The 17466-nt window shown below is 62.5% G+C and overlaps 5 non-coding genes across 5 annotated transcripts; all 5 read right to left on the reverse strand.

Moving 5' to 3' along the window:
- Nucleotides 1–1645: 1645 nt before the first annotated feature.
- Nucleotides 1646–1764, reverse strand: LOC129458969 (5S ribosomal RNA). Its single transcript, XR_008649799.1, has one exon. It is a non-coding gene; the product is annotated as a 5S ribosomal RNA (ribosomal RNA).
- Nucleotides 1765–4941: 3177 nt separating this feature from the next.
- LOC129458954 (5S ribosomal RNA) lies at nucleotides 4942–5060 on the reverse strand. Its single transcript, XR_008649783.1, has one exon. It is a non-coding gene; the product is annotated as a 5S ribosomal RNA (ribosomal RNA).
- A 3169-nt stretch (nucleotides 5061–8229) lies between these two features.
- LOC129458970 (5S ribosomal RNA) lies at nucleotides 8230–8348 on the reverse strand. The gene has a single exon (XR_008649800.1). It is a non-coding gene; the product is annotated as a 5S ribosomal RNA (ribosomal RNA).
- A 3167-nt stretch (nucleotides 8349–11515) lies between these two features.
- Nucleotides 11516–11634, reverse strand: LOC129458971 (5S ribosomal RNA). The gene has a single exon (XR_008649801.1). It is a non-coding gene; the product is annotated as a 5S ribosomal RNA (ribosomal RNA).
- Nucleotides 11635–14801: 3167 nt separating this feature from the next.
- Nucleotides 14802–14920, reverse strand: LOC129458972 (5S ribosomal RNA). Its single transcript, XR_008649802.1, has one exon. It is a non-coding gene; the product is annotated as a 5S ribosomal RNA (ribosomal RNA).
- Between the last annotated feature and the right edge of the window lie 2546 nt (nucleotides 14921–17466).

A 17466-nucleotide genomic window follows, 5' to 3' on the forward strand; every position in this document is an offset into this window, starting at 1 on the left:
AGCCCTTCTGGTGGCCCTGTCTGGGCATCACAGAAGGCTCTCACACTTGTCTTCTGGTCACGCCTCACTGTGCCCTCTCAGCTCCTAACTCTGCATGGCCTGGTTTTTCCTAGGTTATGAGTATACAGCGAGGATTATTAGAATATTGGAATAAAGAGTAATTGCTACAAACTAATGATGACTGCTATTCACATCTCCTCGTATCGGAGATCTGTATCTGGTATAACTCTTCTTGTTTTGTATGTTATTACCCTGGAACAGTTCGTGTCGTCGATCTCTTGCCTCGGCGCCTGGGTGGCTTGCCGCCCTCAGGGGAGGCGGTAAGAGACAGACGGAGAGGCTGAGAGAGAGGGACGGAGAAAGAGCGAGAGACAGAGAGGCCGAGGGAAGACGACAGAAGTAGCGCGAGGTCCAGGGGGAAACCTAGAAGATAGAGGCGGAGGGAGCTAGAGAGCGAGAGAGCGCGATAGAGCCTTAGAGGGGAGGCGCCGGGCTCCCGTAGTAGGCGGCGCCCTTTTGAGCAGGCCGGGAGAGGGTGGAGGGGGCTTGGGCTGCGCCAGAACATGGGGGCCAGGAGGTCCATGCGAGAGGACCAACGGAGCGCTGAGACGGGCTGCTTCCTGGATGAACTGCTTGCTTTGCAGGTGGGTTTCGTAGGCTCCTTCCTTTCTTGGCAGCTCCCCGTGCTCTCGCTGCCTTGCGGGGGCGCCCCGAGATTTGCAGAGTGCGCCCGCCCGTTTGGCGGGAGCCCTGGCACCGGGCGCGGCCGGAGGCCTGGGGCTCTGGCGTGTCCTCGGGACTGGAGTTGACACGAAGTGGGGGGCATTGGGAATCCGGGTGCACAGGGACGGTTGTCCTGGTGGCTGGCCAAGGAATGTCCTTCCCCCGGAGAAAGCAGCCCATGCGTTCTGGAGCCGAGGTCTCGGCTGGCGTCTGTGGCACCCGCTGCCCCTGGCCGCCCCTTCCCCCGGTTCGGAAGGTTGCGACGACGGCGCTGGCGCTCGATGAGTGAATCGAATCGCCTGGGCGTTCCGGGAGCGGGAAGGCACCGCGAAGGGCAGGGAACCCGCGTCTGCGCCTTTGGGGTCCGGCCCCCTGCCCTCCCAGGCTGGAGCCGGGCTCCTGGCGGGGCGGCGGCGAGGCGCAAGCGGTGGGATGCTGCTGCCCGGCGTGCAGTAGGGGCGGACCCCCTGCGGGAGGTCCCCGGCGGCGGCGGGGGTGTAGGAGGGCGATGAAGGTTGAGCAGAGTCAGGGGAGGTTGGGAAGCATGGCGACTGTAATGGGAAGGGAGGCCACGGGGAAGCCAAACAAGCCTACAGCAGGCCGGGCGGGCACGGTGGCTCCCGCCAGTATTCCCAGCACTCTGGGAGGCCGAGGCGGGTGGATCACGAGGTCAGGAGATGGAGACCATCCCGGCTAACGGGGTGAAACCCCGTCTCTACGGAAACTACCAAAAATGAGCCGGGCGTGGTGGCGGGCGCCTGCAGTCCCAGCTACTCGGGAGGCTGAGGCAGGAGAATGGCGTGAACCCGGGAGGCGGAGCTTGCAGCGAGCCGAGATGGCGCCACTGCACTCCAGCCTGGGCGACAGAGCGAGACTCCCCGTCTGGAAGAAAAGGAAAGAAAAAGCAAAAAGCCAAGGAAAAGGCCTACAGCACCCGGTATTCCCAGGCGGTCTCCCATCCAAGTACTAACCAGGCCCGACCCTGCTTAGCTTCCGAGAGCAGACGAGATCGGGCGCGTTCAGGGTGGTATGGCCGTAGACGCCGAGAGAGGCGCCCGGCTGCCCCAAGAGCCCGGCCCAGCCACGCCCGCCGGATGCCAGCCGTCACCGCCAGCCCGGGGCCGCGGGGCTAGGATCGCGGAACCCGAGGGCCGCTCGCTCGCGGCCTACCCCAGGCTCCCGCGCTTCCACCACATCGGGCCCGCTCCGAACAGGGAGTGCTCCGAGGCGTCAGGGCCCAGGGCCCACGATCCTGCGACACGCTCCGGTCCTCCGCCCTGCCGCGGAGGTAGCGTTTTGGATCCCTCGCCGCTCAGGGGCTCCTGCGAGGTCCCCTCTTGCCCCACCCACCCAGAGCCGTCAGGGCTGGCCAAGGTCGAACAGCCGGCCCAGCCGCGCGGGGCCTTTCTCTCACAACGCCCCGACCGCGCTCGCTTGTCCCGACCAAGACCCGGCCGGTGGACAAGAGGGCGTGGGGCGTAGCGGGTCGGTGGGTTGCCCTGCTTTGCCCCGGGCTGGCACTAGAGGCGGCGGCCTGATCCTGGGTGAGAGGGGCTGAGAGAAACCCAGACACACCCCACCACCACCAGGCTCAAATCCACTCGCCCACACACAGACACACACGGGGGCCCTCGCACGCGGGCTCGCGCACCGGCACACACACACACACACACGCACACACACACACACACACACACACAGAGACACAGGCACAGACACACACACAAAGACACAGAGACACCCACACACGCCCGCACACACGCACACACACACACACACACACACACACACACACACACACGGCTTGAAGGAGAGCATGGACGAGATGGATGGAGAGATAGAAACCGAGGGCATGAGAGAGACAGCCATCGAGAAAGACAGTGGAGGGGGAGTGTAGGGTCCAGCCCCACAGGGTCTCTCCCCGTGTGTGGAGACCAGAGGTTGTAGAAATAAAGACACAAGACAAAGAGATCAAAGAAAAGACAGCTGGCCCCGGGGTTCCACCACTACCAATGCGCGGAGACCGGTAGTGTCCCCGAATGTCTGGCTGCGCTGTTATTTATTGGATCCAAAGAAAAGGAGCGGGGTAAAGAGTGTGAGTCATCTCCAATGATAGGTAAGATCACGTGGGTCACGTGTCCACTGGACGGGGGGGCCCTTCCCTGCCGGGGAACTGAGGCAGAGAGAGAGAGAGAGGAGACAAAGAGAAAGACAGCTTACGCCATGATTTATGCATATTACAGACTTTTAGTAATTTCACTAAGTCTCTACTGCTACGTAGAAGGCAGAGCCAGGTGTAGAGGACGGAACGTGAAGGCGGACTAGGAGCGTGACCACTGAAGCAGAACATCACCGGGAGACGGTTACGCATCTGGATAAGTGACTGCTGTCAGGCCCTGCAGCAGAGGTGGAGGGGCAGAGTCTTCTCTATACTCCCCCGGGGGAAAGGAGACTCCCTTTCCCGGTCTGCTAAGCAGCGCGTGTTGTTCCTTGACACTTTTCGCTACCGGTAGACCACGGTCCGCCTGGCAACGGGCGTCTTCCCAGACGCCGGCGTCACCGCTAGAGCAAGGAGCCCTTCTGGTGGCCCTGTCTGGGCATCACAGAAGGCTCTCACACTTGTCTTCTGGTCACGCCTCACTGTGCCCTCTCAGCTCCTAACTCTGCATGGCCTGGTTTTTCCTAGGTTATGAGTATACAGCGAGGATTATTAGAATATTGGAATAAAGAGTAATTGCTACAAACTAATGATGACTGCTATTCACATCTCCTCGTATCGGAGATCTGTATCTGGTATAACTCTTCTTGTTTTGTATGTTATTACCCTGGAACAGTTCGTGTCGTCGATCTCTTGCCTCGGCGCCTGGGTGGCTTGCCGCCCTCAGGGGAGGCGGTAAGAGACAGACGGAGAGGCTGAGAGAGAGGGACGGAGAAAGAGCGAGAGACAGAGAGGCCGAGGGAAGACGACAGAAGTAGCGCGAGGTCCAGGGGGAAACCTAGAAGATAGAGGCGGAGGGAGCTAGAGAGCGAGAGAGCGCGATAGAGCCTTAGAGGGGAGGCGCCGGGCTCCCGTAGTAGGCGGCGCCCTTTTGAGCAGGCCGGGAGAGGGTGGAGGGGGCTTGGGCTGCGCCAGAACATGGGGGCCAGGAGGTCCATGCGAGAGGACCAACGGAGCGCTGAGACGGGCTGCTTCCTGGATGAACTGCTTGCTTTGCAGGTGGGTTTCGTAGGCTCCTTCCTTTCTTGGCAGCTCCCCGTGCTCTCGCTGCCTTGCGGGGGCGCCCCGAGATTTGCAGAGTGCGCCCGCCCGTTTGGCGGGAGCCCTGGCACCGGGCGCGGCCGGAGGCCTGGGGCTCTGGCGTGTCCTCGGGACTGGAGTTGACACGAAGTGGGGGGCATTGGGAATCCGGGTGCACAGGGACGGTTGTCCTGGTGGCTGGCCAAGGAATGTCCTTCCCCCGGAGAAAGCAGCCCATGCGTTCTGGAGCCGAGGTCTCGGCTGGCGTCTGTGGCACCCGCTGCCCCTGGCCGCCCCTTCCCCCGGTTCGGAAGGTTGCGACGACGGCGCTGGCGCTCGATGAGTGAATCGAATCGCCTGGGCGTTCCGGGAGCGGGAAGGCACCGCGAAGGGCAGGGAACCCGCGTCTGCGCCTTTGGGGTCCGGCCCCCTGCCCTCCCAGGCTGGAGCCGGGCTCCTGGCGGGGCGGCGGCGAGGCGCAAGCGGTGGGATGCTGCTGCCCGGCGTGCAGTAGGGGCGGACCCCCTGCGGGAGGTCCCCGGCGGCGGCGGGGGTGTAGGAGGGCGATGAAGGTTGAGCAGAGTCAGGGGAGGTTGGGAAGCATGGCGACTGTAATGGGAAGGGAGGCCACGGGGAAGCCAAACAAGCCTACAGCAGGCCGGGCGGGCACGGTGGCTCCCGCCAGTATTCCCAGCACTCTGGGAGGCCGAGGCGGGTGGATCACGAGGTCAGGAGATGGAGACCATCCCGGCTAACGGGGTGAAACCCCGTCTCTACGGAAACTACCAAAAATGAGCCGGGCGTGGTGGCGGGCGCCTGCAGTCCCAGCTACTCGGGAGGCTGAGGCAGGAGAATGGCGTGAACCCGGGAGGCGGAGCTTGCAGCGAGCCGAGATGGCGCCACTGCACTCCAGCCTGGGCGACAGAGCGAGACTCCCCGTCTGGAAGAAAAGGAAAGAAAAAGCAAAAAGCCAAGGAAAAGGCCTACAGCACCCGGTATTCCCAGGCGGTCTCCCATCCAAGTACTAACCAGGCCCGACCCTGCTTAGCTTCCGAGATCAGACGAGATCGGGCGCGTTCAGGGTGGTATGGCCGTAGACGCCGAGAGAGGCGCCCGGCTGCCCCAAGAGCCCGGCCCAGCCACGCCCGCCGGATGCCAGCCGTCACCGCCAGCCCGGGGCCGCGGGGCTAGGATCGCGGAACCCGAGGGCCGCTCGCTCGCGGCCTACCCCAGGCTCCCGCGCTTCCACCACATCGGGCCCGCTCCGAACAGGGAGTGCTCCGAGGCGTCAGGGCCCAGGGCCCACGATCCTGCGACACGCTCCGGTCCTCCGCCCTGCCGCGGAGGTAGCGTTTTGGATCCCTCGCCGCTCAGGGGCTCCTGCGAGGTCCCCTCTTGCCCCACCCACCCAGAGCCGTCAGGGCTGGCCAAGGTCGAACAGCCGGCCCAGCCGCGCGGGGCCTTTCTCTCACAACGCCCCGACCGCGCTCGCTTGTCCCGACCAAGACCCGGCCGGTGGACAAGAGGGCGTGGGGCGTAGCGGGTCGGTGGGTTGCCCTGCTTTGCCCCGGGCTGGCACTAGAGGCGGCGGCCTGATCCTGGGTGAGAGGGGCTGAGAGAAACCCAGACACACCCCACCACCACCAGGCTCAAATCCACTCGCCCACACACAGACACACACGGGGGCCCTCGCACGCGGGCTCGCGCACCGGCACACACACACACACGCACACACACACACACACACACACACAGAGACACAGGCACAGACACACACACAAAGACACAGAGACACCCACACACGCCCGCACACACGCACACACACACACACACACACACACACACACACACGGCTTGAAGGAGAGCATGGACGAGATGGATGGAGAGATAGAAACCGAGGGCATGAGAGAGACAGCCAGCGAGAAAGACAGTGGAGGGGGAGTGTAGGGTCCAGCCCCACAGGGTCTCTCCCCGTGTGTGGAGACCAGAGGTTGTAGAAATAAAGACACAAGACAAAGAGATCAAAGAAAAGACAGCTGGCCCCGGGGTTCCACCACTACCAATGCGCGGAGACCGGTAGTGTCCCCGAATGTCTGGCTGCGCTGTTATTTATTGGATCCAAAGAAAAGGAGCGGGGTAAAGAGTGTGAGTCATCTCCAATGATAGGTAAGATCACGTGGGTCACGTGTCCACTGGACGGGGGGGCCCTTCCCTGCCGGGGAACTGAGGCAGAGAGAGAGAGAGAGGAGACAAAGAGAAAGACAGCTTACGCCATGATTTATGCATATTACAGACTTTTAGTAATTTCACTAAGTCTCTACTGCTACGTAGAAGGCAGAGCCAGGTGTAGAGGACGGAACGTGAAGGCGGACTAGGAGCGTGACCACTGAAGCAGAACATCACCGGGAGACGGTTACGCATCTGGATAAGTGACTGCTGTCAGGCCCTGCAGCAGAGGTGGAGGGGCAGAGTCTTCTCTATACTCCCCCGGGGGAAAGGAGACTCCCTTTCCCGGTCTGCTAAGCAGCGCGTGTTGTTCCTTGACACTTTTCGCTACCGGTAGACCACGGTCCGCCTGGCAACGGGCGTCTTCCCAGACGCCGGCGTCACCGCTAGAGCAAGGAGCCCTTCTGGTGGCCCTGTCTGGGCATCACAGAAGGCTCTCACACTTGTCTTCTGGTCACGCCTCACTGTGCCCTCTCAGCTCCTAACTCTGCATGGCCTGGTTTTTCCTAGGTTATGAGTATACAGCGAGGATTATTAGAATATTGGAATAAAGAGTAATTGCTACAAACTAATGATGACTGCTATTCACATCTCCTCGTATCGGAGATCTGTATCTGGTATAACTCTTCTTGTTTTGTATGTTATTACCCTGGAACAGTTCGTGTCGTCGATCTCTTGCCTCGGCGCCTGGGTGGCTTGCCGCCCTCAGGGGAGGCGGTAAGAGACAGACGGAGAGGCTGAGAGAGAGGGACGGAGAAAGAGCGAGAGACAGAGAGGCCGAGGGAAGACGACAGAAGTAGCGCGAGGTCCAGGGGGAAACCTAGAAGATAGAGGCGGAGGGAGCTAGAGAGCGAGAGAGCGCGATAGAGCCTTAGAGGGGAGGCGCCGGGCTCCCGTAGTAGGCGGCGCCCTTTTGAGCAGGCCGGGAGAGGGTGGAGGGGGCTTGGGCTGCGCCAGAACATGGGGGCCAGGAGGTCCATGCGAGAGGACCAACGGAGCGCTGAGACGGGCTGCTTCCTGGATGAACTGCTTGCTTTGCAGGTGGGTTTCGTAGGCTCCTTCCTTTCTTGGCAGCTCCCCGTGCTCTCGCTGCCTTGCGGGGGCGCCCCGAGATTTGCAGAGTGCGCCCGCCCGTTTGGCGGGAGCCCTGGCACCGGGCGCGGCCGGAGGCCTGGGGCTCTGGCGTGTCCTCGGGACTGGAGTTGACACGAAGTGGGGGGCATTGGGAATCCGGGTGCACAGGGACGGTTGTCCTGGTGGCTGGCCAAGGAATGTCCTTCCCCCGGAGAAAGCAGCCCATGCGTTCTGGAGCCGAGGTCTCGGCTGGCGTCTGTGGCACCCGCTGCCCCTGGCCGCCCCTTCCCCCGGTTCGGAAGGTTGCGACGACGGCGCTGGCGCTCGATGAGTGAATCGAATCGCCTGGGCGTTCCGGGAGCGGGAAGGCACCGCGAAGGGCAGGGAACCCGCGTCTGCGCCTTTGGGGTCCGGCCCCCTGCCCTCCCAGGCTGGAGCCGGGCTCCTGGCGGGGCGGCGGCGAGGCGCAAGCGGTGGGATGCTGCTGCCCGGCGTGCAGTAGGGGCGGACCCCCTGCGGGAGGTCCCCGGCGGCGGCGGGGGTGTAGGAGGGCGATGAAGGTTGAGCAGAGTCAGGGGAGGTTGGGAAGCATGGCGACTGTAATGGGAAGGGAGGCCACGGGGAAGCCAAACAAGCCTACAGCAGGCCGGGCGGGCACGGTGGCTCCCGCCAGTATTCCCAGCACTCTGGGAGGCCGAGGCGGGTGGATCACGAGGTCAGGAGATGGAGACCATCCCGGCTAACGGGGTGAAACCCCGTCTCTACGGAAACTACCAAAAATGAGCCGGGCGTGGTGGCGGGCGCCTGCAGTCCCAGCTACTCGGGAGGCTGAGGCAGGAGAATGGCGTGAACCCGGGAGGCGGAGCTTGCAGCGAGCCGAGATGGCGCCACTGCACTCCAGCCTGGGCGACAGAGCGAGACTCCCCGTCTGGAAGAAAAGGAAAGAAAAAGCAAAAAGCCAAGGAAAAGGCCTACAGCACCCGGTATTCCCAGGCGGTCTCCCATCCAAGTACTAACCAGGCCCGACCCTGCTTAGCTTCCGAGAGCAGACGAGATCGGGCGCGTTCAGGGTGGTATGGCCGTAGACGCCGAGAGAGGCGCCCGGCTGCCCCAAGAGCCCGGCCCAGCCACGCCCGCCGGATGCCAGCCGTCACCGCCAGCCCGGGGCCGCGGGGCTAGGATCGCGGAACCCGAGGGCCGCTCGCTCGCGGCCTACCCCAGGCTCCCGCGCTTCCACCACATCGGGCCCGCTCCGAACAGGGAGTGCTCCGAGGCGTCAGGGCCCAGGGCCCACGATCCTGCGACACGCTCCGGTCCTCCGCCCTGCCGCGGAGGTAGCGTTTTGGATCCCTCGCCGCTCAGGGGCTCCTGCGAGGTCCCCTCTTGCCCCACCCACCCAGAGCCGTCAGGGCTGGCCAAGGTCGAACAGCCGGCCCAGCCGCGCGGGGCCTTTCTCTCACAACGCCCCGACCGCGCTCGCTTGTCCCGACCAAGACCCGGCCGGTGGACAAGAGGGCGTGGGGCGTAGCGGGTCGGTGGGTTGCCCTGCTTTGCCCCGGGCTGGCACTAGAGGCGGCGGCCTGATCCTGGGTGAGAGGGGCTGAGAGAAACCCAGACACACCCCACCACCACCAGGCTCAAATCCACTCGCCCACACACAGACACACACGGGGTCCCTCGCACGCGGGCTCGCGCACCGGCACACACACACACACGCACACACACACACACACACACACACACAGAGACACAGGCACAGACACACACACAAAGACACAGAGACACCCACACACGCCCGCACACACGCACACACACACACACACACACACACACACACGGCTTGAAGGAGAGCATGGACGAGATGGATGGAGAGATAGAAACCGAGGGCATGAGAGAGACAGCCATCGAGAAAGACAGTGGAGGGGGAGTGTAGGGTCCAGCCCCACAGGGTCTCTCCCCGTGTGTGGAGACCAGAGGTTGTAGAAATAAAGACACAAGACAAAGAGATCAAAGAAAAGACAGCTGGCCCCGGGGTTCCACCACTACCAATGCGCGGAGACCGGTAGTGTCCCCGAATGTCTGGCTGCGCTGTTATTTATTGGATCCAAAGAAAAGGAGCGGGGTAAAGAGTGTGAGTCATCTCCAATGATAGGTAAGATCACGTGGGTCACGTGTCCACTGGACGGGGGGGCCCTTCCCTGCCGGGGAACTGAGGCAGAGAGAGAGAGAGAGGAGACAAAGAGAAAGACAGCTTACGCCATGATTTATGCATATTACAGACTTTTAGTAATTTCACTAAGTCTCTACTGCTACGTAGAAGGCAGAGCCAGGTGTAGAGGACGGAACGTGAAGGCGGACTAGGAGCGTGACCACTGAAGCAGAACATCACCGGGAGACGGTTACGCATCTGGATAAGTGACTGCTGTCAGGCCCTGCAGCAGAGGTGGAGGGGCAGAGTCTTCTCTATACTCCCCCGGGGGAAAGGAGACTCCCTTTCCCGGTCTGCTAAGCAGCGCGTGTTGTTCCTTGACACTTTTCGCTACCGGTAGACCACGGTCCGCCTGGCAACGGGCGTCTTCCCAGACGCCGGCGTCACCGCTAGAGCAAGGAGCCCTTCTGGTGGCCCTGTCTGGGCATCACAGAAGGCTCTCACACTTGTCTTCTGGTCACGCCTCACTGTGCCCTCTCAGCTCCTAACTCTGCATGGCCTGGTTTTTCCTAGGTTATGAGTATACAGCGAGGATTATTAGAATATTGGAATAAAGAGTAATTGCTACAAACTAATGATGACTGCTATTCACATCTCCTCGTATCGGAGATCTGTATCTGGTATAACTCTTCTTGTTTTGTATGTTATTACCCTGGAACAGTTCGTGTCGTCGATCTCTTGCCTCGGCGCCTGGGTGGCTTGCCGCCCTCAGGGGAGGCGGTAAGAGACAGACGGAGAGGCTGAGAGAGAGGGACGGAGAAAGAGCGAGAGACAGAGAGGCCGAGGGAAGACGACAGAAGTAGCGCGAGGTCCAGGGGGAAACCTAGAAGATAGAGGCGGAGGGAGCTAGAGAGCGAGAGAGCGCGATAGAGCCTTAGAGGGGAGGCGCCGGGCTCCCGTAGTAGGCGGCGCCCTTTTGAGCAGGCCGGGAGAGGGTGGAGGGGGCTTGGGCTGCGCCAGAACATGGGGGCCAGGAGGTCCATGCGAGAGGACCAACGGAGCGCTGAGACGGGCTGCTTCCTGGATGAACTGCTTGCTTTGCAGGTGGGTTTCGTAGGCTCCTTCCTTTCTTGGCAGCTCCCCGTGCTCTCGCTGCCTTGCGGGGGCGCCCCGAGATTTGCAGAGTGCGCCCGCCCGTTTGGCGGGAGCCCTGGCACCGGGCGCGGCCGGAGGCCTGGGGCTCTGGCGTGTCCTCGGGACTGGAGTTGACACGAAGTGGGGGGCATTGGGAATCCGGGTGCACAGGGACGGTTGTCCTGGTGGCTGGCCAAGGAATGTCCTTCCCCCGGAGAAAGCAGCCCATGCGTTCTGGAGCCGAGGTCTCGGCTGGCGTCTGTGGCACCCGCTGCCCCTGGCCGCCCCTTCCCCCGGTTCGGAAGGTTGCGACGACGGCGCTGGCGCTCGATGAGTGAATCGAATCGCCTGGGCGTTCCGGGAGCGGGAAGGCACCGCGAAGGGCAGGGAACCCGCGTCTGCGCCTTTGGGGTCCGGCCCCCTGCCCTCCCAGGCTGGAGCCGGGCTCCTGGCGGGGCGGCGGCGAGGCGCAAGCGGTGGGATGCTGCTGCCCGGCGTGCAGTAGGGGCGGACCCCCTGCGGGAGGTCCCCGGCGGCGGCGGGGGTGTAGGAGGGCGATGAAGGTTGAGCAGAGTCAGGGGAGGTTGGGAAGCATGGCGACTGTAATGGGAAGGGAGGCCACGGGGAAGCCAAACAAGCCTACAGCAGGCCGGGCGGGCACGGTGGCTCCCGCCAGTATTCCCAGCACTCTGGGAGGCCGAGGCGGGTGGATCACGAGGTCAGGAGATGGAGACCATCCCGGCTAACGGGGTGAAACCCCGTCTCTACGGAAACTACCAAAAATGAGCCGGGCGTGGTGGCGGGCGCCTGCAGTCCCAGCTACTCGGGAGGCTGAGGCAGGAGAATGGCGTGAACCCGGGAGGCGGAGCTTGCAGCGAGCCGAGATGGCGCCACTGCACTCCAGCCTGGGCGACAGAGCGAGACTCCCCGTCTGGAAGAAAAGGAAAGAAAAAGCAAAAAGCCAAGGAAAAGGCCTACAGCACCCGGTATTCCCAGGCGGTCTCCCATCCAAGTACTAACCAGGCCCGACCCTGCTTAGCTTCCGAGAGCAGACGAGATCGGGCGCGTTCAGGGTGGTATGGCCGTAGACGCCGAGAGAGGCGCCCGGCTGCCCCAAGAGCCCGGCCCAGCCACGCCCGCCGGATGCCAGCCGTCACCGCCAGCCCGGGGCCGCGGGGCTAGGATCGCGGAACCCGAGGGCCGCTCGCTCGCGGCCTACCCCAGGCTCCCGCGCTTCCACCACATCGGGCCCGCTCCGAACAGGGAGTGCTCCGAGGCGTCAGGGCCCAGGGCCCACGATCCTGCGACACGCTCCGGTCCTCCGCCCTGCCGCGGAGGTAGCGTTTTGGATCCCTCGCCGCTCAGGGGCTCCTGCGAGGTCCCCTCTTGCCCCACCCACCCAGAGCCGTCAGGGCTGGCCAAGGTCGAACAGCCGGCCCAGCCGCGCGGGGCCTTTCTCTCACAACGCCCCGACCGCGCTCGCTTGTCCCGACCAAGACCCGGCCGGTGGACAAGAGGGCGTGGGGCGTAGCGGGTCGGTGGGTTGCCCTGCTTTGCCCCGGGCTGGCACTAGAGGCGGCGGCCTGATCCTGGGTGAGAGGGGCTGAGAGAAACCCAGACACACCCCACCACCACCAGGCTCAAATCCACTCGCCCACACACAGACACACACGGGGTCCCTCGCACGCGGGCTCGCGCACCGGCACACACACACACACGCACACACACACACACACACACACACACAGAGACACAGGCACAGACACACACACAAAGACACAGAGACACCCACACACGCCCGCACACACGCACACACACACACACACACACACACACACACGGCTTGAAGGAGAGCATGGACGAGATGGATGGAGAGATAGAAACCGAGGGCATGAGAGAGACAGCCATCGAGAAAGACAGTGGAGGGGGAGTGTAGGGTCCAGCCCCACAGGGTCTCTCCCCGTGTGTGGAGACCAGAGGTTGTAGAAATAAAGACACAAGACAAAGAGATCAAAGAAAAGACAGCTGGCCCCGGGGTTCCACCACTACCAATGCGCGGAGACCGGTAGTGTCCCCGAATGTCTGGCTGCGCTGTTATTTATTGGATCCAAAGAAAAGGAGCGGGGTAAAGAGTGTGAGTCATCTCCAATGATAGGTAAGATCACGTGGGTCACGTGTCCACTGGACGGGGGGGCCCTTCCCTGCCGGGGAACTGAGGCAGAGAGAGAGAGAGAGGAGACAAAGAGAAAGACAGCTTACGCCATGATTTATGCATATTACAGACTTTTAGTAATTTCACTAAGTCTCTACTGCTACGTAGAAGGCAGAGCCAGGTGTAGAGGACGGAACGTGAAGGCGGACTAGGAGCGTGACCACTGAAGCAGAACATCACCGGGAGACGGTTACGCATCTGGATAAGTGACTGCTGTCAGGCCCTGCAGCAGAGGTGGAGGGGCAGAGTCTTCTCTATACTCCCCCGGGGGAAAGGAGACTCCCTTTCCCGGTCTGCTAAGCAGCGCGTGTTGTTCCTTGACACTTTTCGCTACCGGTAGACCACGGTCCGCCTGGCAACGGGCGTCTTCCCAGACGCCGGCGTCACCGCTAGAGCAAGGAGCCCTTCTGGTGGCCCTGTCTGGGCATCACAGAAGGCTCTCACACTTGTCTTCTGGTCACGCCTCACTGTGCCCTCTCAGCTCCTAACTCTGCATGGCCTGGTTTTTCCTAGGTTATGAGTATACAGCGAGGATTATTAGAATATTGGAATAAAGAGTAATTGCTACAAACTAATGATGACTGCTATTCACATCTCCTCGTATCGGAGATCTGTATCTGGTATAACTCTTCTTGTTTTGTATGTTATTACCCTGGAACAGTTCGTGTCGTCGATCTCTTGCCTCGGCGCCTGGGTGGCTTGCCGCCCTCAGGGGAGGCGGTAAGAGACAGACGGAGAGGCTGAGAGAGAGGGACGGAGAAAGAGCGAGAGACAGAGAGGCCGAGGGAAGACGACAGAAGTAGCGCGAGGTCCAGGGGGAAACCTAGAAGATAGAGGCGGAGGGAGCTAGAGAGCGAGAGAGCGCGATAGAGCCTTAGAGGGGAGGCGCCGGGCTCCCGTAGTAGGCGGCGCCCTTTTGAGCAGGCCGGGAGAGGGTGGAGGGGGCTTGGGCTGCGCCAGAACATGGGGGCCAGGAGGTCCATGCGAGAGGACCAACGGAGCGCTGAGACGGGCTGCTTCCTGGATGAACTGCTTGCTTTGCAGGTGGGTTTCGTAGGCTCCTTCCTTTCTTGGCAGCTCCCCGTGCTCTCGCTGCCTTGCGGGGGCGCCCCGAGATTTGCAGAGTGCGCCCGCCCGTTTGGCGGGAGCCCTGGCACCGGGCGCGGCCGGAGGCCTGGGGCTCTGGCGTGTCCTCGGGACTGGAGTTGACACGAAGTGGGGGGCATTGGGAATCCGGGTGCACAGGGACGGTTGTCCTGGTGGCTGGCCAAGGAATGTCCTTCCCCCGGAGAAAGCAGCCCATGCGTTCTGGAGCCGAGGTCTCGGCTGGCGTCTGTGGCACCCGCTGCCCCTGGCCGCCCCTTCCCCCGGTTCGGAAGGTTGCGACGACGGCGCTGGCGCTCGATGAGTGAATCGAATCGCCTGGGCGTTCCGGGAGCGGGAAGGCACCGCGAAGGGCAGGGAACCCGCGTCTGCGCCTTTGGGGTCCGGCCCCCTGCCCTCCCAGGCTGGAGCCGGGCTCCTGGCGGGGCGGCGGCGAGGCGCAAGCGGTGGGATGCTGCTGCCCGGCGTGCAGTAGGGGCGGACCCCCTGCGGGAGGTCCCCGGCGGCGGCGGGGGTGTAGGAGGGCGATGAAGGTTGAGCAGAGTCAGGGGAGGTTGGGAAGCATGGCGACTGTAATGGGAAGGGAGGCCACGGGGAAGCCAAACAAGCCTACAGCAGGCCGGGCGGGCACGGTGGCTCCCGCCAGTATTCCCAGCACTCTGGGAGGCCGAGGCGGGTGGATCACGAGGTCAGGAGATGGAGACCATCCCGGCTAACGGGGTGAAACCCCGTCTCTACGGAAACTACCAAAAATGAGCCGGGCGTGGTGGCGGGCGCCTGCAGTCCCAGCTACTCGGGAGGCTGAGGCAGGAGAATGGCGTGAACCCGGGAGGCGGAGCTTGCAGCGAGCCGAGATGGCGCCACTGCACTCCAGCCTGGGCGACAGAGCGAGACTCCCCGTCTGGAAGAAAAGGAAAGAAAAAGCAAAAAGCCAAGGAAAAGGCCTACAGCACCCGGTATTCCCAGGCGGTCTCCCATCCAAGTACTAACCAGGCCCGACCCTGCTTAGCTTCCGAGAGCAGACGAGATCGGGCGCGTTCAGGGTGGTATGGCCGTAGACGCCGAGAGAGGCGCCCGGCTGCCCCAAGAGCCCGGCCCAGCCACGCCCGCCGGATGCCAGCCGTCACCGCCAGCCCGGGGCCGCGGGGCTAGGATCGCGGAACCCGAGGGCCGCTCGCTCGCGGCCTACCCCAGGCTCCCGCGCTTCCACCACATCGGGCCCGCTCCGAACAGGGAGTGCTCCGAGGCGTCAGGGCCCAGGGCCCACGATCCTGCGACACGCTCCGGTCCTCCGCCCTGCCGCGGAGGTAGCGTTTTGGATCCCTCGCCGCTCAGGGGCTCCTGCGAGGTCCCCTCTTGCCCCACCCACCCAGAGCCGTCAGGGCTGGCCAAGGTCGAACAGCCGGCCCAGCCGCGCGGGGCCTTTCTCTCACAACGCCCCGACCGCGCTCGCTTGTCCCGACCAAGACCCGGCCGGTGGACAAGAGGGCGTGGGGCGTAGCGGGTCGGTGGGTTGCCCTGCTTTGCCCCGGGCTGGCACTAGAGGCGGCGGCCTGATCCTGGGTGAGAGGGGCTGAGAGAAACCCAGACACACCCCACCACCACCAGGCTCAAATCCACTCGCCCACACACAGACACACACGGGGGCCCTCGCACGCGGGCTCGCGCACCGGCACACACACACACACACACGCACACACACACACACACACACACACAGAGACACAGGCACAGACACACACACAAAGACACAGAGACACCCACACACGCCCGCACACACGCACACACACACACACACACACACACACACACACACACACGGCTTGAAGGAGAGCATGGACGAGATGGATGGAGAGATAGAAACCGAGGGCATGAGAGAGACAGCCATCGAGAAAGACAGTGGAGGGGGAGTGTAGGGTCCAGCCCCACAGGGTCTCTCCCCGTGTGTGGAGACCAGAGGTTGTAGAAATAAAGACACAAGACAAAGAGATCAAAGAAAAGACAGCTGGCCCCGGGGTTCCACCACTACCAATGCGCGGAGACCGGTAGTGTCCCCGAATGTCTGGCTGCGCTGTTATTTATTGGATCCAAAGAAAAGGAGCGGGGTAAAGAGTGTGAGTCATCTCCAATGATAGGTAAGATCACGTGGGTCACGTGTCCACTGGACGGGGGGGCCCTTCCCTGCCGGGGAACTGAGGCAGAGAGAGAGAGAGAGGAGACAAAGAGAAAGACAGCTTACGCCATGATTTATGCATATTACAGACTTTTAGTAATTTCACTAAGTCTCTACTGCTACGTAGAAGGCAGAGCCAGGTGTAGAGGACGGAACGTGAAGGCGGACTAGGAGCGTGACCACTGAAGCAGAACATCACCGGGAGACGGTTACGCATCTGGATAAGTGACTGCTGTCAGGCCCTGCAGCAGAGGTGGAGGGGCAGAGTCTTCTCTATACTCCCCCGGGGGAAAGGAGACTCCCTTTCCCGGTCTGCTAAGCAGCGCGTGTTGTTCCTTGACACTTTTCGCTACCGGTAGACCACGGTCCGCCTGGCAACGGGCGTCTTCCCAGACGCCGGCGTCACCGCTAGAGCAAGGAGCCCTTCTGGTGGCCCTGTCTGGGCATCACAGAAGGCTCTCACACTTGTCTTCTGGTCACGCCTCACTGTGCCCTCTCAGCTCCTAACTCTGCATGGCCTGGTTTTTCCTAGGTTATGAGTATACAGCGAGGATTATTAGAATATTGGAATAAAGAGTAATTGCTACAAACTAATGATGACTGCTATTCACATCTCCTCGTATCGGAGATCTGTATCTGGTATAACTCTTCTTGTTTTGTATGTTATTACCCTGGAACAGTTCGTGTCGTCGATCTCTTGCCTCGGCGCCTGGGTGGCTTGCCGCCCTCAGGGGAGGCGGTAAGAGACAGACGGAGAGGCTGAGAGAGAGGGACGGAGAAAGAGCGAGAGACAGAGAGGCCGAGGGAAGACGACAGAAGTAGCGCGAGGTCCAGGGGGAAACCTAGAAGATAGAGGCGGAGGGAGCTAGAGAGCGAGAGAGCGCGATAGAGCCTTAGAGGGGAGGCGCCGGGCTCCCGTAGTAGGCGGCGCCCTTTTGAGCAGGCCGGGAGAGGGTGGAGGGGGCTTGGGCTGCGCCAGAACATGGGGGCCAGGAGGTCCATGCGAGAGGACCAACGGAGCGCTGAGACGGGCTGCTTCCTGGATGAACTGCTTGCTTTGCAGGTGGGTTTCGTAGGCTCCTTCCTTTCTTGGCACCTCCCCGTGCTCTCGCTGCCTTGCGGGGGCGCCCCGAGATTTGCAGAGTGCGCCCGCCCGTTTGGCGGGAGCCCTGGCACCGGGCGCGGCCGGAGGCCTGGGGCTCTGGCGTGTCCTCGGGACTGGAGTTGACACGAAGTGGGGGGCATTGGGAATCCGGGTGCACAGGGACGGTTGTCCTGGTGGCTGGCCAAGGAATGTCCTTCCCCCGGAGAAAGCAGCCCATGCGTTCTGGAGCCGAGGTCTCGGCTGGCGTCTGTGGCACCCGCTGCCCCTGGCCGCCCCTTCCCCCGGTTCGGAAGGTTGCGACGACGGCGCTGGCGCTCGATGAGTGAAT

This window comes from Symphalangus syndactylus, chromosome 19, assembly GCF_028878055.3.
Source record: "Symphalangus syndactylus isolate Jambi chromosome 19, NHGRI_mSymSyn1-v2.1_pri, whole genome shotgun sequence".
Lineage (NCBI taxonomy): Eukaryota > Metazoa > Chordata > Mammalia > Primates > Hylobatidae > Symphalangus > Symphalangus syndactylus.